The 8,919-nt window shown below is 39.2% G+C and overlaps 1 non-coding gene across 1 annotated transcript; it reads right to left on the bottom strand.

The window, feature by feature from the left end:
- Positions 1 to 5,881: 5,881 nt before the first annotated feature.
- trnaa-agc (transfer RNA alanine (anticodon AGC)) lies at positions 5,882 to 5,956 on the bottom strand. The gene has a single exon. It is a non-coding gene; the product is annotated as a tRNA-Ala (tRNA).
- Between the last annotated feature and the right edge of the window lie 2,963 nt (positions 5,957 to 8,919).

Below are 8,919 nucleotides of genomic sequence, written 5' to 3'. Positions count from 1 at the left end.
CACATACAATTTCCATTCTTTTTGATGAGATTGTTAATAAACTTAATGTGATGCATATTTGTCAATTGTAAATAAAGATAAGAAACGGGTAAGGTTTATGCAGATTATAAAGAATTTGAATAAATACATTTTAAAAGTATGATTTTATGATTTTAATAAAATAGATAATATATTTTATAAGTACAGAAATTTGCTCCCTTTTTTATTAAAAAAATAATTAATTAAACCCGTTTAATTTATGTTACATTAAGTGTATTATGTTAAGCTTTGTAATTCAAATGGATGGATATTTTTATACATACAAATACATACATCTTAAACTTAAAGCTGCTGTCCGTAACTTTTTTTGTGTTCAAGATTTACAAAAATTATATAATGATAATGTACAACATGAATCCCTTTTCCAAACCCTGTTTTTATCTTACCCTGAATCATTATGGTACACTTATAATAAGGGTTTACATTGGGACTATTTCAGGCCAGACTGGTAAGTACCGCTGTGGAGGAGCACAGTACCTGCGTGACTCGCCCATAGACATAAACAGAGAGAAGTAGCTCCGGCTGTAATGTTCTTCCGCAAGACGGATGCAGTTCTGTTTATTAACCACTAGAGTGCAAAAAGTTACGGACTGCAGCTTAAAATATCTGTTCGAAGTATCAGAGGTCATACAGGTATTCAATTCTTACAGAGAATGTACATGTGCATAATACACATACTATATATTCTACAGAAATATTACATATATTATTCAGAACACTGCTGTCAGTGAAAGTTTTCTCCAGAACTATTGCACAAATATGCATGCAATTTAAAAATCTGCAAGATCTCACATTTAAATTTCAATCAAAGCATAATTAACATTGTTTGCACAGCAAATGTTACCTGTGTAAACGTAATAAAATGCAGAAGCACTGGGGTAATCAATTGCATTATCCTGCACCGACAAACTCAACAAAAAGTGAATTTCCCTGGATGTCGTGTAACTGATGGTAGGAGGATGGGATGGGGTTGTGACACTACTTTAAAGCTACTTACAAAGCTGTTAACATCCATACCCCAACGGGCTCACCCTAATTCATATTCACACAACGTTTTTGAGATTTGCAGCATTGACACAGGGCAAAGTGGCACTTAACCTCTATAAGGCTTTCTAATGTTACCACCTCCTCATTTGAATATCATGCTATGAACAATGACAGCTTGGTCAAATGTCTGTCTGTCTGTTTGTCTGTCTGTCTTTCATTCTTTCTTTTAGATCCCCCTGGCTCAACTGTGGATGAACCAAACACTATGAGGCAATTCCTCACAGATCATGACGCCCTCCATTTTGTCTTGATGATCTAAAAATCTGCCCCTAAACCTACCCATCACAGGAAACATTCTGCATTTTTACTTTCTAAAAAAAAACTTATCCTGTATGATTTATAAGCATTTTGATAAGTGGGGACAATGTCCTCATATTTCACCCTTTTCTTGTAATATCTATGTTATACCCATGTTATTATACACATTTGTGTCCTCATATGTCCAAAAACATGCCCCCCCCCCCCCCCCCCCCACACACACACACACTTCTATTTTCAGCATCAAAACACAACAGTATTTTAGAAATTAGAGACAGACAGACAGAAATTAGTATATAAAGTCAAGAGTATATATAAAGTAAATTATCAAGTATTCAATCAAGTATATAGGAATTTCAATACTCTTCCTATTTCACTTTTTGTGTTTTTTAAGGCAATCGGTTTGCATGCTCTTTTTTTAAATCTAACTAATTAAATTTTCCAGTGTACTTAAAGGCCCGCTGAAGTGCCTTGAAACGCGTCGCATTATTCAGTGTGTTGACGTGATTTCCCCTGAAACGGCTCCAGCTGTGAGCAGCTCCTCCCCTTTTTCTGAAACAGCCAATAGCGCTTCAATATCACAGTTTGACTAGAGCCTTTCTGTTTGGTAAAGCCAGTTTCCTTTAACCGTTTATCATCATAATCTCCTCCATATCACTTTGAAATACAGCATTCTGTGCAAAATTTAAATGGGTCCGATATGTTTGTTGTCTGCGCCGACTCGCGCACATGATCTGCACTCTCGTGTCAACGGCTCTGGTCTAGACCAGGGGTTTTCAACCTGTGGGGCCCATCACCTGTTAAGGGGGGCGCGAGAAACTGTGAATTCAGAGTAAGATAGCAAATCTTCATTCATCCACTAGAGGGGGCAATCTGATTAGTACCTCAGTTAATCAGGCGAGGGACCTTGTTAGTTACAGAGCAGAATTGACGCGATCGAGTTCAAGCTAAATATTAAAAAACAAAACTAAAATGGACCGTTGGCTTAAACGTACCACCAGTGGTAAAACGGGCGAAAAAGAAGAAGAGTGTCCGACTGAACCCGTACAACTTCCGCAAATTGATGTCGAACCCTCCACGTCAACCGGGCTTTCCACGCAAAGAGGATTAATAGCAAAAACCAAAGGCCTGCTGGGATCATCAAAACGACGAAAGTATGACGAACAGTACATAAAATACGGATTCACATGCATCACACTAAATCAGGAACCACGTCCACAGTGTGTTGTCTGTTCTGAAGTGCTTGCAAATGACAGTTTGAAACCTGTGAAGCTTATACGTAACTTACAAACCAAACACTCAACGTTAAAAGATAAACCGGTTGACTTTTTTCGCCGTAAAGAATCAGGATTAAAAAATAAAAAAAACAAACTATGACCAGCCAAACCACTGTGGCAGTCAAAGCGCTTACAGCATCATATGAGGTGGCTTATTTAGTTGCCAAGGATAAAAAGCCTCATACAATTGCAGAGAGCCTCATTTGTCCAGCAGCAATGGCCATCTGTAGAAATATGTTTGGAGATAAGTTTGCCAGTGACGTTGAACAAATTCCACTATCAGACAACACTATGAGCCACCGTATTACTGAAATGGCAACCGACATCAAATGTCAACTATTTGAGAGAATTAGACGAGTCGACAGACATCTCAAACTCCTCGCAACTACTTGTATTTGTTCGCTACCATCATGAGAGAAAATTGCTTGAAGATCTGTTATTTTGCTCAGCAATGGAAAAAACATGCACCGGAAGAGACATTTTTGAAAAAATCAATGGTAAATTGGATGAACTTGGTCTTTGTTGGGACAACTGTGTCGGTGTGTGCACAGACGGAGCGGGAGCCATGTTAGGGAAAAATAAAGTACTCGCTGCTTTGGTTCGTGAAGTAGCTCCGCATGTGCGTTTCACCCACTGTATGATCCACAGGGAGGCTCTTGCAGCAAAAACTCTTCCTGACGAATTGAACGCAGTGCTTAAAACAGCAACACAAATTGTCAATTTCATCAAGACTCGCCCCATAAAAACAAGACTCTTTGGCCTATTATGCAAAGAAATGGGGTCAAAATATGAATCATTACTTTTGCACACGGAGGTACGGTGGCTCTCCAGAGGTAAAGTATTGCAGAGGATATTTGCATTGCGCGACGAACTAAGACTTTCTGCTCGATTGTGCATCTTCCTTTGCAAATATTTTTACTGACCCAAAGTGGCTCACAGATCTTGCATACCTGTCTGACATTTTTGATAGACTCAATACCCTTAATTCGTCTCTTCAGGGCCCGAATTCAAACCTATTAACAATGTCCGATAAAATTGTGGGGTTTGTGAAGAAATTGGAGCGATGGAGAGGACAGGTTGATGGGGGTAATGTAGACATGTTCCCAACCTTGGATGAATTTCTCACGGAAAATGAGCTTAATTGGGATGATACAAAAAAAGAAATAACTCTCCATCTACAAGCCCTGTCTGCACATTTCAATAAGTATTTTCCTGAGCAGCATAGTTGGAACCAGTATGACTGGGTTCGTAACCCCTTCATCGAAAGCGCAGTGAGTCTGTCATCAAATCAGCAGGATGCCCTTCTGGACCTGTCAAGTGACCGAACTTTGAAGACACTGTTTGACTCGAACACACTGCCGGAATTCTGGCTGTCAGTGGAGACAGAGTACGCTGAACTTGCGAGACTTGCAATTGATATACTTTTGCCTTTTGCCTCAACTTGGCTCTGCGAAGCAACATTTTCTATATTAACTTACATCAAAAGCAAGTATCGCTCACGCTTATTGACAGTGGACGATGATTTACGGATAGCTGTGTCGGGTATGAAACCACGGATTGGTATGTTATGCTCTCAGAAACAGGCTCAGCCATCACATTAGGTAAGCTGCTAGATTATGTACTACTGTTCAATATAACTTTTTTATGCATGCTATATGCAGGACATAATACGTGAAACTCGAAAAATGTATTGTGCTAAAGTTATTGTATTTCAGTAATACAAATTTAAAGGTGAAATATTAGTGGTTCCGCAAGGTCTGTAACGGGAGAGTTTGATGGATCCTGTGGAAATACTGACGAGTGTAAAGAGTTACTGACGAGTGGAATGAGTTACTGACTATTGGAAATAGTTTTATTGTGAGATTGTTTTGTATGCTGTAGAAAGGCTACAGTGAATGCACTGTTGGCACGACTTTTGTTTATTGATTTGAGTTTTGTAAATAAAACGTGCGAGTGCAGTCACGCCGACCCTGTCTTCTTCCTTCCAAACACTGAATCTCTTCACAACTTGTATAGCAATGATGTTCCGGGGATAGGGATGGGGTGGGTGGATGGGTGGGGGGGCGCGAATGAAATTAGACAAGCTTGGGGGGGCGCATATCCTAAAAGGTTGAAAACCCCTGGTCTAGACTATGTGTGTGTGCGCTGCTGCGGTGTGTGAAACTAACGTGAGACCAGACTTCATTTACACCGAATCGTTTCCTATCGCATATAGTGTGCTATGTGCTTCCACCATGTAGAAATTAGTAAATGTACTAAAAACAGACCGATTACAGCCACAACGTCTTTAGCAGCGTAGGGGGCGGGCTTTAGATTCTAGAGAGCATTTGACTGGACAGAACATTTGACAAGAAGGTGAAGTCTGCGATGATGTCATCAAAATCTGTAATTCGTTTAAACGGAAGTGAGAGACTGTAAGATTTGAATGCTTATATCTCCTAAATGTAAAATTTGTCATTGTTTTGGAACACACCCACCTAATTATAACTTTAAGGCTGACATTGTCATACTAAAAGCTCAAAAACTTCATTTTGATTTCAGTGGGTCTTTAAGAACAAGTAGACCAGTAGGCCAAATGATATGGGATTGTCAGACCATTTGGCTGCTACTTATGTGAATGTCAGCAGAATTTATTTATTTTATTTATTTATTTGGCAAGGAGAAGCATTTCCGCGTTCTTCCACAAAGTCTGTTTCTCTTTTCATCAATCACGTTTGATGCTGCTGGGAAGAGATGGTCGCTGTCTACTCTTGTACAGGGAGCTGACGGGTATTTGCATGCAGCTTGGGCCTGGGCTGGAAAACGGGACATATTGCTTTTCCAAAACTGCAATGGGCTCTTATTCCTGGAAATGGGTGGCTCGCTTAGATATGCATTCACCTACAAAGAGGAATACAAAGTGTATTACAATATTTCCTTCAATATAACACACAAAATCAGAAAGATTTTGAAAAGAATATAAAGTTAAGAAAAGAAAAGAATATAAAGTTCTTCTTTTAAGAAAAGAAAAGTATATAAAGTTCTTCTTTTAAGAAAAGAAAAGAATATAAAGTTGAATCCATGCAAGTAGTTTAAGGTAAAAAAAAAAAAAAAAAAAAATAAGAAATTAAAATAAGAACAGTAAACTCAAAAAGTCATTTTGTCTTAAATTATATTACACTGACTTTAATAACATTTACATTTACGCATTTGGCAGACGCTTTTATCCAAATCAACTTACATTGCATTCAAGGCACACATTTTACATTATTGTAATTTCTTGCTTTCCCTGGGAATCGAACCCATGACCTTGGCGTTGCTAGCACCACACTCTACTAGTTGAGCTACAGGAAAGCTATATAATAATATAGCTAAACAAATAAATGAGTTAAATCTTGTGTGACTTATACACTTTTGGAACATTGCTTAACTTTTGATGTGTTACAGTAAAGTAAGAACTTGTTGTCATGAGGGAAGCTGTAACATTAAATATTTTTTTTGTTTTGTATTCTATATAACAGTTGTCAGATAATAATATTTTATTTCTTAAATGATTAGGTAAATCACTTTTGAATATGAGAAAGCAAATGACCTGTTGTCCTACTGGAGTGTCTTCAAATAATGTCCCTTGGTCATGTTTTCTTCAAGAATTTCACCGTACGTGTCAAGCCGGATGCTGCACCTGTTGCTCTCTGTGCGTCTCTTTTTTAAATGGGACTCGGTCTTGTGTCTCTCTTTCTCGGTGTGATTTTCTGCTGCTGTCATCATGTTCAGTTGTCACAGCAGCATGTCTGTGGCCCATGTTTTAGTGGCTTGATCAAAAAAGTGATCTTTATACCTTGGGTCCAAGGTCATTGCCAAGATGTACAAAGGCTTGGTGAATATGCTGTTAAACCGTTGACAGCATACTTCACAGCCTCCAGAAGTGTCATTTTTGTTGTCTTCATTCCACCATCTGTACTAAGACTCTTGTTCAGTAAACGATTTAGAGCCTCAACAGAGGGAATCACGTCTGAAGTTGTTGCCGTGTGTGAACTTATTTCTCTCGTCAGTTCTTCGAAAGGTGCAAGGAGTGTTAATGCATTTTCAATAAGGCCCCACAGGTATGTGCTGAATAATGCAGAAAGCTTGCATTCTGCCCCAAATGCCCACTTCTGCGCTGACAAACTCGACATCATATAACATATGCTGTCTTGTTGGAGCATATTTTTTGACAATCCTAGTGTAAACTCCCCTGTTTGAACCGCCCGCTCCAAGCGGGATTCGAACCGGGGTCCGCTGGCACGAGAGTTGGACGCTCGAACAAGGAGGCTGCAACCTCTAGTGTCAGCCACTAGAGCATCTCTTGAGGTCAGAGGAGTGAGGTTTACCCGCACAGTGACTACTAGATGACCTCTGTTACACTAGCAATCTCTCCAAGTCGGGATATGGCGAGCTGAGAATGTTTGAAGTGTCCAACTATCTTTATCCCTATCGCCATACAGTTGGAAATGCTGCGCTGCCTCAGAACTCCTTCATGTATGGCTAACTGAAGAGAATGAGCCATATAGTCAAGACTATTCAAACCGCAATCCTCTATGGCTTTTGCCATGTTTCGGCAACTATCTCACATCACTACATATCTTTAGTCATGTTCCACTGAGCTAACATGTTGGGGTGGGCATTCTTCTTGTGCATGCAGCATTACTCTCCTCATTTCAAAGTTTTCCTCAATCCACTGAGCAATAAGGCTCAACATACTCACTGGACATACGTCGGAAATCCATATGTTATTAGTAAAACTTATATCAGCTCTATTTTTGCTCAAAAGCATGCAGATGTTTGTCGTTACCAGAGCCGGACAGTAACGGAGTACATCTACTTGAGTACAGTACTTAAGTACAATGTTGAGGGATCCATACTTTACTCGAGTATCATTTTTGGGGAGTCCTCATGACTTTACTCGTACATTTGACTTGTATTCATACAAGTACATTTGAGAGGCAAATATTGTACTCTTTACTCCACTACATTTCTATTCATAACCATAAGTACCCATTACTAAAAATTAAAAAGGAGAAAGAAAAATCTCGGAAGCCCTCAATTTGTTGTTTCCCTCTCAAACAAGATTGGATTGTACAGGCACCACTGATTGGGACGGCCTATCAGCAATCAGTTTTCCGCCAAAGTCAACTCCATGGTCAGATTTAGATAAGAGACGAAGCCATGGACGAAACAATGGATGAAGACGCATGCAGCAGGTTCATCCCAGGAATGTGCCAAAATGTTCTTGAGCATGCGGTGTGTTTAACACAGGCAGGTTCAAATGTGATCCATTAAAACTCTAGCAGAGGTTTGTCAGAGCGTTGCCATTGTGCTATTGCCTTGTGGGCAAGTGAGAAATGTTAAATAAAGCAACATGGTAAATAGATGAAAATCACTTGATTTAACTTTCAATTCATTTTACTTTCTCCAAGGTATTATTATTTTTCATAACTCCATAGGATGTTTCTGTACATAAATGTATGCACTGTGGCAGTAGTAATGCAATATTTAGAAAATGATACTCAAGTACTTTTTAAAACAAGCACTGTAGTACTTTTACTTAAGTAGACGTCTGACTGTAGTACTTCTACTTGTACTTTTTAGCAAGGGGTATCTGTACTTTTGCTCAAGTAATGAAGCTGTGTACTCTGTCCGACTATGGTCTCTACTTCATTGTATAAAGCGGTGAGCGATACATCAGCGAAGTACCGCCGGCTAGGCATTGGAGTAGCACGGTTCAAAAACTCGATTAGCCGACGAAATTCATGGATTTCAACAATGCTAAAAGATTAGTCATCAACTGCAATCATTTCAATAACTTTACATGTTATTGCTTTTGTATTGGCTTGTTGGTAAGGGCTGCCGCTGTTTGTTTGGCAGTGACTTTTGTCTGATAGTCAAAAGAACTTCAGATGGCTTATTCAATTTGTTGTATTGAAGCGTTTTGTTCTACTGTCTCCTTGCATTAGCTTACATTGGCAGCGGGTGCAAAGTGCAGTTTTGATGTCCTGTTTTTTCACCGTGAAGATCTCCCACACTGCCGACATCTTGTCTTCACTCTAGCTTAAGTTCTTCTAGTGTGTCTGCTGCGTGTGATGTACCAATGAAACGCGTCTGACCAACATCATACATCAGGGCAAAAACGATAACACTAAAAATAATAATTTATTGTCCGATAACGATATGGCGCCGATATATCATACATCCCTATTAGGGCTGTCAAAATTAGCGCCTTAATAACGCGTTAATGCAAATTCATTTTAACGGCTCATTTTATTAACGCAATTAACCCAGC

Source organism: Pseudorasbora parva, chromosome 3, assembly GCF_024679245.1.
Source record: "Pseudorasbora parva isolate DD20220531a chromosome 3, ASM2467924v1, whole genome shotgun sequence".
Taxonomy (NCBI): Eukaryota; Metazoa; Chordata; class Actinopteri; order Cypriniformes; family Gobionidae; genus Pseudorasbora; species Pseudorasbora parva.
The sequence above is the reverse complement of the archived record's forward strand: the minus strand, read 5'-3'. Positions and strand labels throughout refer to the sequence as shown.